Source organism: Aedes albopictus, chromosome 1 (assembly GCF_035046485.1).
Source record: "Aedes albopictus strain Foshan chromosome 1, AalbF5, whole genome shotgun sequence".
NCBI lineage: Eukaryota > Metazoa > Arthropoda > Insecta > Diptera > Culicidae > Aedes > Aedes albopictus.
In genome coordinates this window covers 88,834,134-88,856,656 of record NC_085136.1, presented here as the reverse complement: position 1 = coordinate 88,856,656, position 22,523 = coordinate 88,834,134, and the positions used below count along the sequence as shown (strand labels likewise).

The following is a 22,523-nucleotide window of genomic DNA, read 5'->3' as shown; positions in this document are numbered from 1 at the left end:
CCCCCAATTTATTTTAGCGTTTTTGACAGAAATTCATGTTTTTTCAGGAGTGGAAATGCAATTCAAACAGTGATATTTTTCGGGGCATTTAGGCACAATGACCAAAATACAACCCAGACAACCAGTAATCGTATAAGATGTTGCATAAGATGATAACGTGGAGGCCATATGCGTGCATGCCTCCATTTAGGTGTATGTAAAATGTACGCATATCGCCTCCACTTCATCATCTTATGCAACATCTTATAATACGATCACTGATTGACTGGGAAGTTAAATATGTAGCATACTTTATCAGAAATATAATCAGAGAGAATATGGTAAATCGGGCATGGCGATCATTCATGTGGTCAAGTTTGACATTTTCATTTGTATCGGCAGTTTATATGAGCTATATTGGTCGAGTTTTTATACTTCAAGGTCACTTCCAATTCGGAAAATACAGAAATTTCTATCAAAATCACCAAAAAATGGAGGAATTAGGGTAAAATGAGTATGTTAACGATCTTGCTGTTTTCATTCGATTTTCCACACATTTTCACATAAGAAAAGTATGACGGTATGACTTCATAAACCGCATTCGTGGTTTTCAATAGTTACAGAAATCTTCAATTCAAAAAATGATATTTTTGGGCCTGTATTTTCTATGGCCTGAATTATAAAATTGCTCAAATTTATTTACCAAGTAAAAACTCATTTACTGTTTTATCCCTAGATAATTAGCATATCTTACCAGAATTGCGATAATCTGGGGGAATATGGTGAAACGGGCGTGATAATCATTCATGTGGTCACATTTAACATTTTCAATTACATCGGAAATATATATGAGTTTGATTGGCCGAGTTTTTATGCATCAAGGTCATTTCCGCTTCTGAAAATACATTAATTTTCATCAAAAACACCAAGGGGAGCGACACTAGTTTTGCCAAGTCAAAAAACCTAAAAAAAAGCCGAAAAAAGACCAAAGAAGTCGCTAAAACCCACAAAAGTATTGTATCCCATTGTAATCTATCATGTACAGTAAGTCTTCTGAAAGTTCAATAGTATTAGATCAGTCGGTCATCCAAACTGTTTTTGAGTTTCAGTCTCAAGGTCTACGGGTGTAACGGTAACTTCTTTCAGTATACAAAGCTACGATTTGTAATCTGTCATGTCCAGTAAGCCTTCTGAAAGTTCAAAATACAGTATCAGATCAATCGGAATATCCTAGGTCATCCAAACTGTTCTTCAGTTAAGATTATAAAGTCTATGGGTGTAACGGTAACTTCCGTCACTATACAAAGCTACGATTCGTAATCTATCATGTCCAGTAAGTCTTCTGATAGGTTAATAGACCGTATCAGATCAGTCTGGATGTCCTAGCTCATCCGAACTGTTCTTGAGTTTAGATCCTAAAGTCTACGGGTGTTGCGTGCGCCACGACAACTCTTGCAGCACTCAAGTGTAGAATTAGCTTTAGTTAAAATACACAGAAATACAAACCAAAAAAAAAAATCTTGCAGCACTATCCTATTTTGACCCCGACTACGCCTCTGAAAAATAAACCGATGACTTGCGATATGATCGTGTGAAGCAAAACAGCGAACAAAGAATGCTTCTACCAACGAAAGGCATAGAGATCTTTTTTTTTCTATTGTTTAGTAGTTCATGAAGTTTAGTGGAACAAACTTTGGAACCTAGGGAATATTTGGACAGTTAACGACGAAATTGTTGCGCGTATATTCGAAGAAACGTCACTGGAAGTAAGAATTGGATCAATTATATTATGTACAAGAATTTGTAACTGAATTTGATGTTTCTTTGGTAGGAATTTAATAATTTACTATTCTGAATTGGACACACTTTCTTTTCTTCATCGCGTAACAACGGGTGTAACGGTAACTTCTTTACTTATACAAAGCTACGATTGGTTATCTATCATGTCCAGTAAATCTTCTGAAAGTTCAATAGACAGTGTCAGATCAGTCAGGATATCCTAGGTTATCCAAACTGTTTTTGAGTTTCGATCTTAAGGTCTACGGGTGTAACGGTAACTTCTTTCAGTATACAAAGCTACGATTTGTAATCTATCATGTCCAGTAAGTGTTCTGGAAGTTCAAAATACAGTATCAGATCAGTCGGAATATCCTAGGTCATCAAAACTGTTCTTGAGTTTAGATCCTAAAGTCTACGGGTGTAACGGTAACTTCTTTCATTATACAAAGCTACGATTTGTAATCTTTCATGACCAGTATGTTTTTTGAAAATTCAGTAGACAGTATCAGATCAGCCGGAATATCTTAGGCCATCCAAACTGTTCTTGAGTATTGATCCCAAAGTCAACGAGTGTAACGGTAACTTCTTTCATCATACAAAGCTACGATTTGTAAGCTATCATATCATATCATAAGATCAGCCGGCGCTATCCAAACTATTATGATGTTTAACATCTAGCATCTACAGCAATTGAAGTTTCTGTTTTGGCTATATAGAGTTATGCCGAATAATCTGTTATACTTACTGGAGCTCACAGAATACAATATTGTGTAACATTACTATCTAAAACGAAATCGCCTCATGTCACAATGGTTGTTTTTATCAAATAAGCTTCATAACAGTAAGAAAGCCCATAATATGTATCCCAAAAATATATTACAACGCTTATTGTTCCTCAAACTACTTTGGTATGGTCTTCGGAGTAGTGTTGTTGATCTGGAATATCTCAAAACTATCTTGAAATTACTCATGATATACTAGGGGGATTACAGATTACAGTTCGAAGTTTATTGTGAGATTAACTACTGTTACTATAAAGAGCTGAACTTCAGGATAGTTTGAACGACTCTCAATGTCCCAAAGATTCATAATTATATATAGTAGACTTCAGGTTGGCCCAGTCACCACGATTGATTATGGAACGTTACTCAGTATGTCAGATATAGCTGATGTTACGAGTGTAGACCTGAAGTTCTGAACTCCAAGATAGTTTGGCTGATCTGGAATATCCCTGTAGTGTCTCTAAATGACATTTGAGATTTCAAGAGCTTCGTGGATCCCAGGAGATTTTGCAATACTATTATTTATGGCGAAAACACATAAAGTTATATTTGTAGATTTGAAGGACTTCATTATAGAACAGTTTGGGCGATCCTGAATGTCCCAAAGGTTTGTAATAAGCTAGTAGACTTCAGATTACTCCAGTAACTGCGGTTGATTATGCAACGTTACTCAGTATAGCAGATATGGCTCTTGTTACGAGTGTAGACCTGAAGTTCTGAACTCCAAGCTAGTTTGGCTGACCTGAAATATCCCTATATAGTCTTTAAATAACATTGTAGATGTCAAGAACTTCATGGATCCCAGTAGGTTATGCAATGCTATTATTTGTGGCGACAATACATAAAATTATTCTTGTAGATTTGAAGGACTTCACTACAGGACAGTTAAGAACATCTAGAACATCCCAGAGTATAAAACATCTTTCGATATTTTTGACAAAGGATAAATGGATACATATAAACGTAACCCACATCCAAGCTCAGCTTTTAGAACAACTGGAATGTCAATTATTTCGTTTTTCCAAATTTAATGGTGTTCAAGATGTTCTAGGTTGTCAATGAAGCCCCAAATACAAATATGCCAATTTTTGCCTAAAAGAGGACTCAATTTGCAGCAACTTTGCCGAAGACAGTATTCTGTTTTATCGAATGGGTGAATTTATACAGCTATTTTTATGTTGGGGTCATATATGACCCCTCCGGCTCCAAAGGGTTTTAATAAGGGCAACTGATTATCTCGGAGAAACGCAAGGTCCACTGCACTATTGCTCCGGTTAGCGCAGTAAGGGCGTAATACTATGGAGGACGCCCTAATTCTCCACAGGCTCCGTTTGTGGTTAGGTTTTTATTAGACCCCCACTTTTACCACTGGATCAGGCGGTCCGTAGTGGTATTCTTAGCCAATTGAAACAACCGCTACCGACACTACACAGCTCTCTAGGCTGATCGGGAAAAGAAGTTAACATTGATGGTTAACTTCCAAACGAGCCCGAACAGCATCCGACACGTCAGGACGAAAGAGATGATGCTGGTGCTGAAGAAGGAGGCTGTGGAAAACGCTCATCTTACAAGGCACTAGACCAAGAGTTCCTGGGAAAAAAGGTGAAGATGAAAGTGCTGACAGCGGAGGCTACTCTGCAGTGTAAAAAGCAGGACGATATTATCGACGCCAAGAAGCTTGCATCCGACCTTCGGGGGCACTTAAAAGCCCCAACAGGAGCAAACTCTGCAGAAATTGTAGGGAAGTGGTACATCTCGCCAGGCAGTGCTACTGGGTACCAAAATGCCTGATTTGCACGGCGAACAAGGACCACAATAGTACCATAGACTAATTCCAAGACCTCGATGTACCAAAGAAATCGATCAAATTTTGTGTGCCCCGTCCGGTATCCAATAATATCCATAACCGTATATTTATTTTCGTGTAAATTGCCTTTTGTGTAAATTATATTTAGCGTGTTTCACTGATGTGACACCTCTGACAGTAAAGGACTAAACATAAATTACCTATAGTGGGTACCGAGGATTGTTCACAATCTGCGAACTTTACTGCGGAAAAAATTGCGACCGTGACGCCGCTGATAGTATTGCACTACTGCAGTCTTGACTGTAGTGGTTTTGGTGGCTTCCAGACCAGTTCTCGTCTATGTTAGATTCGCTGTCCTGCGCATTCCAGGGATTGAGTCTCGTGGTCATGGAAGCAAACTTCAAAGCCTGGCCGGTTGAATGGAATAGCCGTTTGACCTACGCAAGAGGCTTTCTTCTGTTTGAATCTATGGCCACGCTGAACGCACGAATGGTGCAGCGTCCATCATCGATATGCCCTTTAAGTGTCCAGGTCATATGTCTACCTTAGACTGGAGGGTCGACGATGAGTATACACACTGTGACTATCTGCCCGAGCAAAGTCCAACAACAGAATTACAGCAAATCGAAAACATGATTTGTATTCAGCAACACATTGATATCACATTTTGATATCAGTTTATCTTCATTTAATTTGATTTCAAATTTTGTTTTCAGTTTGCTGTCATTTTAAAATAATGTAAATATTTAGTGCTAGAATAGTTTTAAATCTTTTAGTAAACTATGTAAACTAATTCTAGGGATATACCATTAGTGCAATTATACAATCACATTGATGATTTGATATCAACCGAAAAACTCTACATTTAACGATTTTTCATTTTTCTTGCGCTGATATCAAAAATAGTTATCAATTTGCTATCATCAATAGCAGGAATTGTTTTCAACTTGCTGTCACGGGAACATTTTTCTGCTCTCATTTTTGATGTTTTAACCGTTAAAACGACCAAAACGACAACAACCTGAGTTATCAAAATTTGCAATATCTCAACATAAAAATTAGTTCCGACATTTGTGGAGAGATTGCTCATGGAGGGTAACACCGACGACCCGTCTAGCGACGATCTAGTTGAAACCCTAAGCCGCGCGTGCAACATCGCAATGCCAGTCGATCATTACCGGATTGAGCCTAAGTACTGGGGCTTAAGGACAAACGCCTTGAAATCCCGTTTCTACATTGCATCGAAACTTCAGACGCACAAATCTCAAGAAGCAAGCTTCAAACAACAATGTATTTCATTATTCTGTTCTTGCTCACTTGTAATTAGCTTAAAATATAAAGCTCAGGTGCATTGATTTTGTTTACGAAGAGATTTGTGCCCTCGAAATCGTGAGTAGGTGCCAAAGTCGGCCATTGTGGCGGTCATTTTGGGATTCTAACAAGTCTGTACTTAACAGAGAATTTCAGAGGCGTTCCTGGTGTTTTTAAGAGGCTTCAGGGAAGTTCCAAGGGGTTTCAGGGGCATTCCAGTGGCTTCAGAGGCGTTCCAGGGAATTTTATGGGTTTCCAGGCGTTTTCATGGGTTTCCAGGGGTGTACCAGATGTTTCAGAGGGGTTTCAATGAGTTTTAGAGACGTTCCATGCGATTTCAGAAGCGTTCTTTAGGTTTCATGTATGTTCCAGGTGGCTTCAGAAGCGTTCTAGATCTAGAGGGTTTCATGGGCACTTCAGGGGCTTCCAAGGAGTTTTCAAAGGACGAGAGTTTCCAGGAACGATAAAGTGTTTAAAAGGTGTTCCGTGGACTATGAGGGGCGTTCCAGGGTATTTTAGCGGCGGCTTCAGTGGTGGTTCAGAGGCGTTCCAGGGGGTTTTTAAAGGATTTCATTGGTGTTTCAAAGTCATTCCAGTGGATTTCAGTGGCATACCTGTGGATTTCATATGCATTCCAGGGGGTTTCAGAGGCGATCCAGAAGTGTTATAGGAGGTTTAAAGGACAAGCTCATTAGAATCCCTAGATGGTCGCTATAACGGCCGACTTTTGCACCTACTCACGATTTTAAGCGTTCGTTTCATTCATTTACACGGTTCGTGGCTACCGTTCTTCATCCTCGGTCACGCCCGATGCTCCCCAAGTCACGTTCCACCTGATCCGCCCATCGTGCTCTCCACGTGCGCTCCAAGCCAACTTGTGCCAAACGATTTTAGGCGTACAATCTCATTATAACCCAAACCAGTGCATCGGATCTTCTTGTTTTAAGTTTATGACAAGTGAGCATGAACAACATAAAAATTACACTAATGTTTGTTGTTTACATCTCGAGATTTGTACATTCGAGTTTCTGGAGCAATGTTGATCTGAGATTCCCAGACGGTTGTCCTTAAGGGTGGTTCAGGGTTTCTAATGAGTTTCAGTGGTTTCAAGGTCGTTCTGGGGTTTCAGGGATCTCAGGGAGTTTCAGAAGTATCAAGGACGTTCTAAAGGGTTTCATAAGAGTTCCAGGGGCGTTCCAGAGGTTCCAAAGGGTTGCAAGGATGCAAGGATTTCAGGATATTTCAGAAGTGTCAAAGAGTGTTTCATAAGGTTCTGGGATGTTTAGGGACGTTCCGGGATGCTCTAGGCAGGGATCTCAGGCCGCCCAAGTAACATTTTGATGACCAATTAGACTTATAGAGGTTTTGAGAACCGTCATAAAACCTCACACCTTTTATTTTGGTTTTATAATAGTTCTTAGAACCTCTTGTAGTCTATTTGACTAAAAATGTTACTTGGGAGGGGGTTGCAGGGGAATGCCAAGGGATTTCAGGGGGTTTCAAGAAGAGTTTCGAGAGTTTCAGGGTCGTTTAGGGGTGTTTTGAGGATTTCAGGGTATTCCTCGATTGTTTCAGGGAGTCTCAGGGAGTGTCAGGAGTGTTAAGAACGTTCTAAAGGATTTCAAGTCCTTTTAGAAGAGTTCCAGCAGAGTTCCAGAGGTGTTACAAGGGCTTGGAGGGACGTTCCAGGGGATTTCAGGAGATATCAGTGGCGTCACAAAGTGTTTCAGGCGGTTTCAGTATGTTCCGGGAGGATTCAGGGGTATTTCAGGGATGCCCTAGGGGTCTCAGGGATTTGGAGTTTCAAAGGGTTTCAAGAAAGATCCAGGGCATTTAAGAGGCGTATTAAGGGGCTCCATGGAATTTCAAGGGCGTTTCAGGGGATTTAAGGGGCATGCTTAGGGATTCCAGGAGGCTTTAGAGGGTGTCAGGGACGTTTCAAGTGAGCCAGACAGATTACAATTGGTTTTATGAGGCGTTTCTGGGACTATGCATTGAAACTCTTTGACATTCCCTAAAATCTTCTAAAACCACCTAAAACGTCTATTACCGCTATGGGACTCCTTCGAAAATCTGAAACTTTCTTGAAAGCTCCCTTTATCTCATTCAACATGGATCCTTCGGAACCCTCCTGAAATTCCCTGAAAAGCTGTACAGACTGAATGAAACTTAACACTAGACAACGGATACACGGAGCATGCACCAGTGGATACGGAGAAGAAACTATTCTCACGAAAAGTTTCATCGCCCGGAGCGGGAATCGAACCCTCACCCCATAGCATGGTGCGATTCTTGGTGACACTAACCGCACGGCTACGAGGCTCCACAAATGTTGAACACACCCCTTAGCAAGCTCATCCTCATGTTTCGAATTCCGTTAATAAGAATGAGGGTGAATGCAAAACTGTCAACCATGCGTCTCCATTTTGGTTAACTAACGGAAATGCTAAGTATTATTATGAGTAGATGACCAATCACTCATATGGTACAGGGGACTTTTCTGGTTTTACGAAAGGTTTGTGAATACTATTTTAATTTCTAGTTATTTCATGCACCATTTTTTTCTACTGTTCCCCTCTTCGATATTGAAAAATCGCTATTAGTTCACGCGTTTACTGATTCTGGAGATAGATAGAGACTTAAACAAAGAGAACGAGAGCAAAAAAGTGGTGAGAACGGGTTTTTGGGATTACCATTCTTTGTCAAGTTGACTCTCTGCGCTGCTCTGCCTCCATCAACAACGCGAAACTCCGCTCCGATTCAAGACTTGAAGTGAGTACCGACGATACTCGCGGTGTAGTGTAGGTATAGTGTGCGACGAGCATGACACCAGCAGAACAACATGCCCATTCACGCGCGCGGCAGCCAGCGGCGGGGGAGTCAAAAACGTGACGCGGAGCGAACGTGTGGGATCGCCCACCGACGCCAAACAGCCAGCTTTGGGATGCGATGGTATGGCGGCATGGCGACGGCGACGGCGGAAGAACGACGACGATGTGGAAAAGCTGCTAGCACAGCAGCAATTCACTTCACTTCACCGTACTGTCGACTCGAGTCGAGTCAAGTCAGTGTAGTGTCACTGTTGTTGCCGCCGTGCCGCGTCGAGTCGGCGGGTCGGGACCGACCGACCGACAGAAGGCTGGTCGCAGTCGGTTGCGATCCGTGTTCCGTTCCGGTCGTGTTTTCTGGCTTCCTCTCGCTGGTCTCGCGGCTCTAGTGATTGGTCGGTGTGGGAAGAACAGCATAGCAGAGCACTTCCTGCCGCCCGCTAGACTTCGATGGTTCGATGGCGGTTGGAAGAATAATCACAGTGCGGTTTCCTTTGGGGACTTGGACGGATGGCTTTCCCACAAGTTGTCCTGCTTTTCGTTTTATCCACGCGTCCGAAGAAGTACATTAGCATAATGTGAGTCCCTTATGGAAGTTGATTACGAGTTTTGAGAATTTCGTCATGTGCAAGATTTCTGGGAAGTATCGAAGGTTACGATTTTGGGAAGATAGGTGAAACGAACAAAAAAGTGTATCATAGTGTGAACAGCAAGCAGTACAGAAGGCAACAGTGAATCACGGAGCTGCGAAATAAAGCCGGACAGAATGAAGCAACCAATGTTTGAATGGCCACATTGCCGCGACCCGGATAAAAATGAATGTGAAGCATTACAACAGCAGAACGGTATGTTCTATCGTCAGCAATGATATTCCTGTTATAGATATAGTATAAGATCTCTAAATTCTTTTTGGGTGACAATCTAAATTTATGCAGGGAAGCTTACGTATTTTCGGCCGTTTTGTTCTCTTCGTCATGTTTTTTTTTGTAACCTATTGAACTCATAATAGGCCTCAAATCTTTCCCGATCTCGATGATTTCTATGACCAAGTTTCAGGTAATTTGGCCAACAAAAGCCCATCATGACGAAGAGAACAAACCTGCCGATAATACCCAACGTCACCCTATATGTATTATGATATAAAAAAGATATTATAGTACTATAATATCTTTTTGATATAAACACGAAAGCTCGACTAAATGTTTAGATGAAAATGTCACCTAACTTTTGAAAAAGGCGTATGACAAAGCCTAATTTTCTTCTTCGAAAATTTACAACTCGAATGTGGTTTGTAAGAACATTTCAGTCTGCGAAGATGTTTTAGAATATTTGAAGACATTGTAGAAAAAAAATACGCTGAGAATAATATTCATCGTGGACCTATATTAGATGTCAAATGATTTTAATTTTTCCAGCCTGAAAATTTAAGATGTCTAGGGTGATCGAATGCTTCTATTGTTTTCTTGAATTTTGATTATCCATACATTTTTAAAAACAAGCAAAAAGAATCAAAATTTAGACTTTTAATATCAAAAGTAGATTCTGTACGAACACGTTCCAATGAAAGCTACACTTTTTTTTGCTACAGCGAATTGAAAATAAAAGAAAAATGCATGGGACCTTGTAAAATGTTATTCGAGATACATTTTACTATTTCACTGCTTCTATTAAAAAAAGGAAAACATATTTTTCAGGTATGTGAATTTCCAGATTGTATCAAATAATATTGACCAGGGCCAATTTTTTTTTTTGAAATTCGCTGTTACGCTTTGAGGGTAAACGGTTTGAAGCAGACAAAAATAAGGTATGTTTTTTCCATTGGAATTTGAAATCGGGATATTTTTCGTCATCATTTTTTTTACATTTCATCGTTTGTAAATGATAATGGAATCATTTACGATGATCCAAACACTAACATCCTAGTTGAATAACATTTCCATAGGCAGTTTCTGACCTCTTCGCCACTGTTACAAATGAATGAACCCTAAAATCAAATATCCTGATGTGTGTGATTAGAAATATTATTTGCGTTTATGAAATATAAGTAAAACTACAATTTAAACTATTCCCATCAATATCCTTGTGAAATTCATAATCGCATTGATGGCTTCAATGTCTCAAAAGCATGTGATCTATTTTTATGTTGGCTTTCAAATTTACTGCTCCTTAAAGGCTTGACACATTATTATTTTTTGTAAATGTAGAATGATAAACAGAACAACAGTTCATAGAAAGTCATATAGAAACTTTTGACGATGAATTATGCTTACAGTTAAGTATGGTTAAAGTTTATCAGAAAAGAAGATGGAAGATGAAAAAGTGTTAATGTCAGGTATCATCAGTGAAGTAGCATTCACTTTGTCACAATAGTTGTAATCTTCGTGAAAGATGCAAAAGTAAATTTCATGAACAAATTCGCTCAGTTCACACAAGATTGTATACTATACATAATAGGATGGCAAGAAGGAAACAATGCGCATACCCCTAGTAGGATGTTGGGGTCAATATGACCTAGATAGGAACGCTGAACGTGCCCTACGCCATCGTGGTGCAAAAACCCTAACATCTTAGGAGCGTTACAATGTGATTAATGGGAGTATGTTCGCATATACCAGGGGGCCGGCAGTAGTATTTCCAAGCCAAAATATAAACAAAGACGAAAAACCCCGGTAAAATACGTGGGTAAATTTTGTGGGTTTTACTGGTTTTTCGTTTGTTTTCCTGCTATTTTTTTTGGGATATTTCGGCTTGGGAAAACTAGTGTCGTCCTCAGACATATATTCCTCACTCCGTCATCCCATTCAACAATACATATTAACAACATTACGTCCGTATGGCATTTCGAACCCAATGATGAAATTTCTGAAATTTTGTATTATGCCTCTCAAGAAAAATCAGAATATGGCGATTATCTGCCTCTCGCATCCGATAAAAGCGCGACAGTTACTGATCATAAAAGCGTCACCAGATTTTAAAAGAATTTTTATTCCGTTTATATGGTTTGACAGCAAACACACTCATTTTACTGAGCCACTCTGGTCGTTCATCACAAATATATCCGAAAACATCTGTCACTTCGCGAAACCCACGTGTTTTTGTTTTGGGCGGGACCATGTTTTCTTTTGTTTGCCTTGCGACTGTCACTGCGGCTGTGGGCCTCGCGGGCGTACGAACGCCGCAGGACTCTAATAAAAGATAAGCGCGACAATAGAGCCTTTCGCGAAAATCTGTCTGATCGATTTTCTAGCATATTTTTATAATCTGTAAAACATTGACGAACGAATTGCCATCCGAAAGATAACAGGAATTCATGAAAAATATCCCAGCTTTAGATTTTTTGGCGAAATTTTCAAATAGTTCCGGCAAAGTTGCTGCAGGTGTTTCAGAAAAATAAATCTTAGGGATTTAATCACATTTTTTTCGACAAAATTCATGTGTAAATTCCTACAAAAATCTATAAGAAGACAATGAATTGTAACAACTGATAATTAAACAGCGAAAACTAGACAGAACCAGTATATCGATGAAGAACTTAGAAGTCCTGAATACATTTGCATAATATTTACGGCTCTGGATAACTTTTTTTGAAAATTGAATTGATGGCTCGAGATAGACTTTGGTAACATTTATGGAAACAATATCATGTTGAGTTCTAGTTGAAATCAGGAATTAAGATTTCAGCCTGAAAAACTGTTAAATTCCCAAATCAGACCTTTGTTTGGTGCTGTTCATAAACTCATTTTCATCCATAGACTCATTTTCGGTCATCCTAGACCCCCCATTCCTAGACCCCCTCGGCCCATATAGCCGAGGCGGTAAACGCACGGGTATTCAGCATGACCATGCTGAGGGTGACGGGTTCGATTCCCGGTCGGTCCAGGATCTTTTCGTAAAGGAAATTTCCTTGATTTCCTTGGGCATAGAGTATCTTCGTGCCTGCCACACGATATACACATGCAAAATGGTCATTGGCAGAGGAAGCTCTCAGTTAATAACTGTGGAAGTGCTCATAGAACACTAAGCTGAGAAGCAGGCTTTGTCCCAGTGAGGACGTTACGCCAAGAAGAAGAAGAAGAAGAGAAGACCCCCCATTCCCCCTCGTAGACTTTTTGTCCATACAAAATTTTCGAAATTTGTATGGAGCAAAGACTTTGGCCAGATTCCCCGCCTCCTTAAGAGTTTTCTTAGTTTATGGACAGGCTCTTTTGTAAACTTTGGAGCAATTTCTTGAAAACTTCGCCAAAAAAGAAATTCAGCTTGTTGCAGCTTGGTATGCAGCTTGTTTCGATGGCAAAATCAGAGTGCCAGAACAAAAAACGAAACTTACATAGAATCGTCAAAAAAGTTTATCTTGAATTCTGATTAACTTCTTTAAATCGCTTTTTATCCCTCTAGAAGCAGGTGAATACTTTTTTTAGTACTTTCAGGAAACATGCATCACGTCTGATGATTTTTAACTTCCGCTTGTCTTAATACCGCCTTTCCTTCTTAGTCTTTGAGTAGTGCTGAATGATTGACCATCCATAATATAGTGTCTTAAATATCATGAAGGAGTTCGCTCAGTGCAATCTACCGCAACATGCTTCAAAGCAAAAGTTCCCCAGTAGATTTCGTGATTTCATAGATAACATGTTCGCTTTGTAGGCAAATGGTCAGAGGTTCAATTCCCAGCCCTGCACCATGAATCAATCCATCGTCCCTCCTCTGTATAACTGACGAAAGGATAGTAAAATAACGCCCCACGACTACACCAGTCTCTTATGGACTGATAAACAACAGTAACAACAATATCAATAAAAATACGACGTGTCATCGTTCTATCCTGGAAAGTAGAAGAAAACGTAATACCGAATTCATCACTGACATACTTAATCATCATCATTGCAATTTTTAAAGCAATTTTATCGCTCAAAGTTTGACCGCATGCATTGAAAATGTATTCACTGTACTTCAATATGCATTCGCAATACATACAGTGAAAACAGTTTAAATGCGGGATGTTCAGCTTTGAACAAGAAAACTGCTTTTGAATGTTCAATTATGACGACTATGTCAATGACGAATCCTTCAACCTTAAGATACATTTCGGTTGTCGTCGGGGAAGATTTTTGTTTACAAATGAACAAAGCTGTGGGGCATTGCTTGAAACCCAGCAAAAATTTTCGTTGCCGTTTCTTCGATCCAGAAATGCAATAAAACCGTTAGTTCTATCATGTGTTCTGTTAAGAATCTCTGAGGATCTAGGCGTGCAGCAGCACATACATGTATCGTATGCTGTTGGAAAAGCGTCCAAAAACCTCGGCTTCCTGTTCCGTGTCGGGCGGGAAAGAATTCATCGACATCTACATATTGCCTAAAGCAGCTATATTGATCCCTAATGCGCTCAACTATAGAGTATTGTCCGCCGGTATGGTATCCTTACTACTGTAACGGAGTGGATAGAACTGTAACTGTACAACGAAGGTTCATCCGTTTCACTCTCCAACGCCTTCCATGGAGAGACCCATTTTGTCTACCCAGTTACGAGAGTCGCTGTTTCTTCAAAACCCTGTCTGTCGCACGAACTATGCCGCTTACGGGTCTCTTAGTGGTCGTCTTAGACTTTTTAATAGGGTTGCAGATGGCTTCGATTCTTCATTACACCAACGAACCTAACCACAAAATAACTGACAATCTCAGGTCATTTCGACAGACGTAATATGAGCATGAAAAGGACGGCAACCAGATCGATAAAGTAGAAAATATTAACCGTCTTTTTCGTGCATGTGTGTGGTCTGTCAAAATGGACTGAGAAAGGTCAAACATTTGGTGCAATGATGAATTTTCACTTGTTGAGAGCAGGAATTAGGAATAATTTCAAATTGATTTTATGTAGATCTAATATCATTAGGGCATAAGTTAGCATGATGATCGCACAACGTATCTAATCCAATGGGTCCTCCCGTGCGCGATCACATACATATATTTGCTTACTATGGCCTTAAACCTTGGTTTTCCAACAGCAGAACTTCGTAAAACACAGTCAGGATCCGATTTTATTAGCCCCTGGAAAACTATGCTGAAATCTGTGTGAAATAATTCCAAGAGAAAGATCTAAAAACCACAAGAGGAATTTTTTGAGTAATCCTTGGTGTAATTTCCGAAAGAATCCTTGGAAGAATTCCTGGAGAAATGACCCGAGGAAGTTCAGGGCGAACCGCTACAGGATTTCCTGAAGGAATTCCGTAATTTATTTCTGTAGGAACCTGTAGAGGGATTCCTGGAAAATCCCGGATAAAGAGTAATTTTTGAGTGAATCCCCATTACAATCACCGAAGAAATACCTAGAGGCATCCCTAAAAAATAAACCTCTGAAGTAATTCCTGGGTGAATTATTGGAGGAATTGCTTTTGAATTCTCTTAAAAAAGAACACAGGGTTCGCAATGAAATTCTTGGGGAAATTCTGAAAAAAAGTTCTCGGGGAAAATATCTGGAGCCTCTTCTAAAGGAATCTCAACAGAAATGACTTCAGAAATTCTAGCCAAGGATGGGAACACTCACTTGCAAAGAGTTATATTCACTCGCTGTTTTCTTGGCTCAGAAGCGTGCAATCAAAAAACAGTGTATGGACGACTTTTGCGTTGTGGTTTTGTCTAAAACTTTGCCGAATAGAGTAGGGGACGCACACGCATACCGAAGTCGTGAGGGAGCTGCGAAGGCAACTCTCCACGAGGTGAATGTAAATTACACTCACTTCGTGGAGAGTCGCTTTCACAGCTCCCTCACGACTTTGGGATTCGCCTGCGACCTCTACTCTATTCGGCGAAGTTTTAGATAAAACCACAATGCAAAAGTCGTACATACATCGTTTCTTGATTGCACGCTTCTGAACCGAGAAAACAGCAAGTGAATGTAACTCTTTGCAAGTGAGTGTTCCCATCCCTTATTCTAGCATGAATTCTAGCAAAAGCCCGAAAATCTTTAGTAAGTCCTGCAAGAATATTATTTAGATTTGCTGGAGGAGTATCAGTAGGAGAACATGAAAGAATCCCAAGAGGAGTTCCTGAAAGAATATCAAGGAAAATCCCTAAGGAAATTCCTTAATAATCTACAGAGAAATACTGCGAGTAATTATTATAGTAATCCCTACTGAAATTCTTGTTAGTTTTAGACGTTTTGGAAATTTGGAAAATAAATAGTTCCATTTGTTATCCATTCAAAGTGGTAACAGCAATTTATAACAACATTTGCTCGATACTTCCGCAAAAATATTCAAGAAATTAATGCATTGTTGTTGATTTTTAGCGATTTTAATAGTTGGTTCGTAAAGTGCAACTGGCGCAAAAAGGCCAAAAAATGCTAATGGGGTAAAATGCTACTTAATGACGATTGTCAAAAATTACGTCTATCTTTTTTTTTGCGCATTTCAGATCCTTTTTCACTACTCTGATACGCTTTTTCGTATTCATACATAGTTTTACAGAGCCCTTCTGCCATAAACGATGGTCATCATATTTGAATGACCCCTAACATGGATAGCGTAGGCATCAACAACTGTGCGTCTCCATGTGTTTCTCAATTTTCTTGGAAACATATGGCTGGTAATAAAATCGCCAGAAATCCCTAAATGGCCAGTTTAAATTGGGAATTTAAAAGATTTTCCGAGGAACTCTAGCATTTTTGATACACAGTTTAGGAGAAACATCGATTTTTGTGTGTCAAATATTCCGATTCTCAAGTGCACGGACACAACAACTCATCCTGAAGTTGGAACTAATGTTATACCAAAGCAGGAAAAATACAACGATTGAAATGCACTCCACATTTATATTAAATCCTTTGGGACTAATACAGAAACCTTACACGATTTTAGAATACAGTTGCAAATATTGTATTTGTATAAGGCAATCACAAAAATCTTTATGGTAAGTGGATATGTAGTGTTTGAAAACCTTGTGTTGTATTTCTACACAATATTTTTATTGGGGCACTCACACCAAACCAGCGATCGTTCCGTTTGTGGATTTTATTTTCCTTTGTTCGGAAAAAGACGAAAAAAGACCCCAATGCGATGCGGATGGTTATGGAGCATCGGCGCTCAGCAGCAGCTGTATGTCTGGAGTTGCTTACTACCATCCATCCCACCATCGCAACGCGTCATCATCGTGTGGAGGAGGACTGGAGCACGCAACCAGTGACTGGTGCCTGTGCGATGCGACGACAACGACAACAATCAACACAAAGAGACAAGAGACGCACATCGTCGAGACCAAGGTTTTTATATAATGGAAGGTTAAGCAGGTCGTTTAGTTTGTGGGGAAAAGCAGAGGAAGCCAAATTTCAAAGAAATTTGCTGAGGGGGGGTGTTTGTTTTCAGAATTTCTCACGGTGAAAAAATAATGGCCGCTCAGCCAGTTTTGACATCTAAGATTACCTTAGAATATGTAAATACCTTGGTCGAGACCACGCGCAGAAACACCACAGCACAGAGAGAAGAACTAAAAACTAACGAAATTCAGTGTCAACCGCACCATCATGACATCGTTTGACTGGCCTGCCTGACTGGCTGGCACAAAGGAAAAGGAGATCGAAGCGAAAGTTTTGTGGGTCGTTATGCGACGCCGAGCACCACCGCGACGCGCCACACGGTTTTCCGTTTTTTATCCCTTTCGGCCATCATCGTCGTAGCAACGCGCAGTTCCTGTCGGGTCCGAACAAGCGAAAGTCAGTCGGTCGCCACTTGATGCGTCCGTCTGCTGCTGGGCTGGGATGGGATGGACCGGACGATGCCGCCACCGGGTCGGAGATCACCACACCACCACTCTACGAGCGTGAGCCAAGCGAGGCTTAGCTGAGAGACTGCTGTGTGCGAAATGCACCGGAGAAAGGTAATAAATAGCGATATCGGTTTTCATCTTGATAGATTTGGAGCAATCTGAGTGGGTGTTTCTTACCATGCTTATTCACTGTTGTTTCAACCAATATGCGGATGTAATGAGTCGAGGCGTTATGGACAAATTACGTTGTTCGAAGAAAACAGTGAGTTTGGAAGATGTTTATTGACATACCTATGATGTAATACAAAAATTGAAAACAAAAATGACAGACTACCAGCTAAGAGCTGTGTGCTTAGCTGGGGGTGCAGCCGAGACACTGTTGTCCTTCTGACTTCAGCTAGATTGAGGAGGTACGTCACGAGCATCTGTTCACCAAGGAGGTGCGGCTCAAACAGCGTCTGTTCTGGCATCTAGCGGCTAAGTATGCAATGCTCCTCCACCGGAAGCTATACCGGAACAAACGTAGCGCCGACATTGCGTCCGATCATCACCGGCGAGATCCGGCTGCGCATTACTAGGATCCACCGTACCTTAACCTTACCGGTCAGGCTAAGGCCGGGGTGGCCTCTGCTGTACATAGTAGCCGCCTCCATTCCACTCGGTCCATGGCTGTTTGTCTCCAGTTCCGCACTCTGCGTAGGGTCCGCAGATCGTCCTCCACTTGGTCGACCCACCTAGCTCGCTGCGCTCCACGTCTTCTTGTACCGGTCGGATGACTCTCGAGAACTATTTTAGTCGGGTTGCTATCCGACATCCTGATGACGTGACCCGCCCACCGTAGCCTCCCGATTTTCGCGGTATGGACGATGGTTGGTTTTCCCAGCAGCTGATGCAGCTCGTGGTTCATTCGCCTTCTCCAAGTCCCGTCTTCCATCTGCACTCCGCCGTAGATGGTACGCAACACCTTCCGTTCGAAAACTCCAAGGGCGCGTTGGTCCTCTGCACGTAGGGTCCATGTTTCGTGCCCATAGAGGACGACCGGTCTAATCAGCGTTTTGTAGATGGTTAACTTCGTGTTACGGCGAACTTTGTTCGATCGTAGAGTTCTGAGGAGTCCAAAGTAAGCACGATTTCCTGCCACAATGCACCTCTGAATTTCTCTGCTGGTGTCGTTGTCGGCGGTCACCAGTGAGCCCAAGTACACAAATTCTTCAACCGCCTCGATTTCATCACCGTCGATATGAATTCGGGGTGGCGGGCGCGGTGATTCCTCCTAGGATCCGCCGACGGTAGGAGAAAATCTGGCACCGGTTCTTCAACACACTCCGACTGGAAGACGCTGCGGTGAAAAGGTCCTTCGTAGAATAATTTGGGTAAGCTCTGCACCCAGGGAAAGCAGTGTATCACAGATGACACCTGGAGGAAGATAGAGGTGCGAAACACCGCCAAAGCCGCGATAGACCGAGCGAAAACTCGAGGAGCCGAAGCCGTAGCCCGTCAGCGGTATTCCATTCTCAAGAAGGAAGTGAAACGTTCCTGTAGAAGGGACAAAAGAGCGTGGGCGGACGTCTTAGTCGAGGAAGGCGAGAAGGCCGCTAACACCGGCGACATTCCTTCCCTCTACGACGATGTCTCACGTCGCCTTAGTGGGACCATTTTGAATGCTACCATACCCTTGAAAGACACGTCTGGACAGCTATTGACCGACCCGGCTGAAACACTGGTTCGAGAGCTTTGGAAACCTTTCTCAAGCATCAGCCACTGCACTAACACCCCAGCATGGTCCGACGCATCATCCGTGCCAACACTCATCATTACCGGAGATAGAAACAGCCATCCGTAGCATGAAATCGAACAGAGTCCAACTATTCTGCATATATGTATAGGACACCGTGACATTTTTCGTCGACTGGATGCAAGGCGTTCTCATACCTAGTTACTAAACAGGGTGACATGACGGTATGCGATAATTGGCGGTGCATCATGTTGCCGTTGGAGATTGACGCAACTCTCCGATGGCAGCAAGCAGGATGCCGTGCCGGACGATCCTGTGCGGATTCAATCACGAAAATATGTAGGGTGGGGAGCCTTCAGGCAAAAGGGTGTCCCTGAGAAAATCACTGGCCTCATTGAAGCACGGTATGAGGCATTTTCGTGCAGATTACTGTACAACGGTGTCTAGTCCGATCCCATCCGGGTTGTTGCTGGAGTGAGGCAAGAATGAGGACTATCACCGTTACTGTTCCTCACTGTAATCGCCGAGATCCTCGTAGGTAAATACGATTGATCGTGAACAAAATCGTGGATTGCTGTGGCAGCCCATTACCGTGGAGCACCTAAATGACTTCGAACTGGTTGATGACGTTGCTCTCCTAGCTCAACGGCACTCTAATATGCAGAGTAAGCTCAAAGATCTTGCCGATCATTCCTCGACAGCAGGTCTTTCCATCAACGTCAACGATACCAAATCATTGGATGTAAACACGGTCAACCCTGGCAGCTTTACGGTAGTTGGTCAAGCAGTGGAGAATATTACATACATATATTATTTGTTCAACATCACATTTAAGACAAGACATAATCAACAATAGTACGCCACAATACTCGGTTTGTGGCTGCCGCTCTTCATCCTCGGTCGCGCCCAATGCTCGCCAAGTCACGCTTCAAGGGCTTGCAGGTTCTCCTCGAGCAAAGTCCATGTCTCGTGTCCGTAGAGGACCACCTTATTGGCGTTTTGTACATGGTACATTTGGTGCGTGGGTGAATCTTTTTCGACCGCAGTTTCTTCTGGAGCCCGTAGTAGGCCCGACTTCCGCTGATGATGCGCCTCCGAATTTCACGGCTCACGTTGTTGTCAGCCGTCAGTAAGGATCCGAGGTAGACGAATTCCTCCACCACCTCGAAAGTTTCCCCGTCTATCGTAACACTACTACCCAGACGGATCCGGTCGTTTTCGGTTCCGCTCACCAGCATGTACTTTGTCTTTGAGGCATTCCGACCTTTGCTGCTTCGCGTTTCAGGCGGGTGTACAGCTCTACCACCGTTCCAAATGTTCTGGCGATAATGTCCATGTCGTCCGCAAAGCACACAAATTGACCGGATTTTGTGGAAATCGTTCCCCGGCCGTTGAGCCCGGCTCGTCACATCACACCTTCCAGAGCATGAGACACCTTCGCAGTCCCCGGCGAGATTCGGTTGAATTGGATAATTCATCCGAAACGCTTACGCAGTTTTGCACACCATCCACCGTTGCTTTAATCAGACTAGTCAGCTTCCCAGGAAAGCCGTTTTCGTCCATGATTCACCATAGCTCTGCACGGTCGATACTGTCGTATGTCGCTTTGAAGTCGATTAACAGGTGATGCGTTGGGACCGGGTATTCACTTCATTTCTGGAGGATTTGCCGTACGGTGAAGATCTGGTCCGTTGTCGACCAGCCGTCGACAAAACCGGCTTGATAACTTCCCATGAACTCATTCGTTTTAGGTGACAGACGACAGATGATCTGGGATAGCACTCTGTAGGCAGCATTACAAATAGTGATCGCCCTGAAGTTCTCACATCCAAAATGGTCGCCTTTCCTCTGATAGGGGCAGATTACCCCTTCCTTCCACTCCTTCGGTAGCTGCTCGGTTTCCCAGATCCTGACTAGCAGCCGATGCATGCAGACAGGTGGCCAACTTTTCTGGGCCCATCTTGATGAGTTGAGCTGCGATACCATCCTTACCAGCTGCTTTGTTGGTTTTGAGCTGGTGAATGGCATCCTTAACTTCCCTTAGCGTGGAAGTTGGTTTATTTCCGTCCTCCTCTGCACTGGCGTCGTCGTTTCCTCTGTTGCCACGTTCTCCACGTCATTCAGGTGCTGATCGAAGTGCTGCTTCCACCTTTGACCTTTCAATCACCTCACGTGCGTCCGTCAAGAGGCCTATGTCTTTATCCTTGCATTTTTCGGCTCGCGGCACGAAGCCGTTGCGGGATGCGTTGAGCATCTGATAGAACTTCCGTGTTTCTTGGAAACGGCACAGCAGTTCCATTTCTTCGCACTCCGCTTCTTCCAGGCAGAGCTTTTTCTCCCGAAAGAGGCGGGTCTGCTGTTTCCACTTCTGTTTGTAACGTTCCACGTTCTGTCGGGTCCCTTGCTGCAGCATAACCACCCTCGCTGCGTTCTTCTCCTCCATAACCGTTCTGCACTCTTCGTCGAACCATTCGTTCCGTCGATTCCGTTCCACGTACCCGATGATGCTCTCGGCTGCGTCGTTGATGGCTGCTTTCACTGTACTCCAGCAGTCCTCTAGAGGGGCCTCATCGAGCTCGCCCTCGTCTGGCAACGCGGCCTCGAGATTCTGCGCGTATGCTGAGGCGACATCCGGTTGTTTCAGTCGCTCTAGTTCAACCGGGGCGGTCGCCGGTACCGTAGATTGTCGAGTTTTGGGCGCAGTTTGACCATCACCAGATAGTGGTCGGAGTCGATGTTGACGCCACGATAGGTCCTGACGTCGATAATGTCGAAGAAGTGCCGTCCGTCAATCAGAACGTAGTCGATTTGAGATTTCGTCCGCTGTGGTGAACTCCAGGTGTAACGATAAGGGAGGCTGTGTTGGAAAAAGGTGCTACGTATGGCCATATTTTTGGAGGCGGCGAAATCAATGAGTCGTAGGCCGTTTTCGTTCGTCTGCTGGTGGGCGCTGAACTTACCAATCGTCGGTCTGAATTCCTCCTCCTGGCCTACCTGAGCGTTTAAATCTCCTATGATGATCTTGACGTCGTGGCTTGGGCAGCGATCGTACTCGCGTTCGAGCTGCGCGTAAAATGAGTCCTTGTTATCATCAGTGGTAACTCTGGTGGTTTTTCGGGCTGTTCGGGCTCGTTGGAAGTTAACCATCAATGTTAACTTCTTTTCCCGATCAGCCTAGATAGCTGTGTAGTGTCGGTAGCGGTTGTCTCAATTGGCTAAGAATAACACTACGGACCACCTGATCCAGTGGTAAGAGTCCACTAAACAGGTGACCCCTAATTCATGGTGTTATGCGGCTTTATGCTTACCGTGCCAAGGAATGAATGGTTAGAGGGGGTCTAATAAAAACCTAACCACAAACGGAGCCTGTGGAGAATTAGGGCGTCCTCCACAGTATTACGCCCTTACTGCACTAACCGGAGCAATAGTGCAGTGGACCTTGCGTTTCTCCGAGATAATCAGTTGCCCTTCTCAAGTCTCAAATTTGAGACTAAATAAGGGCAGGATTATTCAAATGTTGTAAATTAGCTTACATTACTACCTTT

At 42.7% G+C, this 22,523-nt stretch overlaps 2 protein-coding genes across 4 annotated transcripts in view; one reads left to right on the top strand and one right to left on the bottom strand.

Moving 5' to 3' along the window:
- The window catches only part of LOC109427430 (chaoptin), a 290,374-nt gene that overhangs the window by 116,866 nt on the left and 150,985 nt on the right, over positions 1 to 22,523 (bottom strand). The gene's annotated exons all lie outside the window — the stretch shown is intronic.
- The window catches only part of LOC115256694 (uncharacterized), a 64,784-nt gene continuing 50,730 nt past the window's right edge, over positions 8,470 to 22,523 (top strand). For both annotated transcript variants that reach the window (XM_029855611.2, XM_062844950.1), the window contains exon 1: positions 8,470 to 9,331. The gene's annotated coding sequence lies outside the window, so the exon portion shown is untranslated. The remainder of the gene's footprint in view (positions 9,332 to 22,523) is intronic.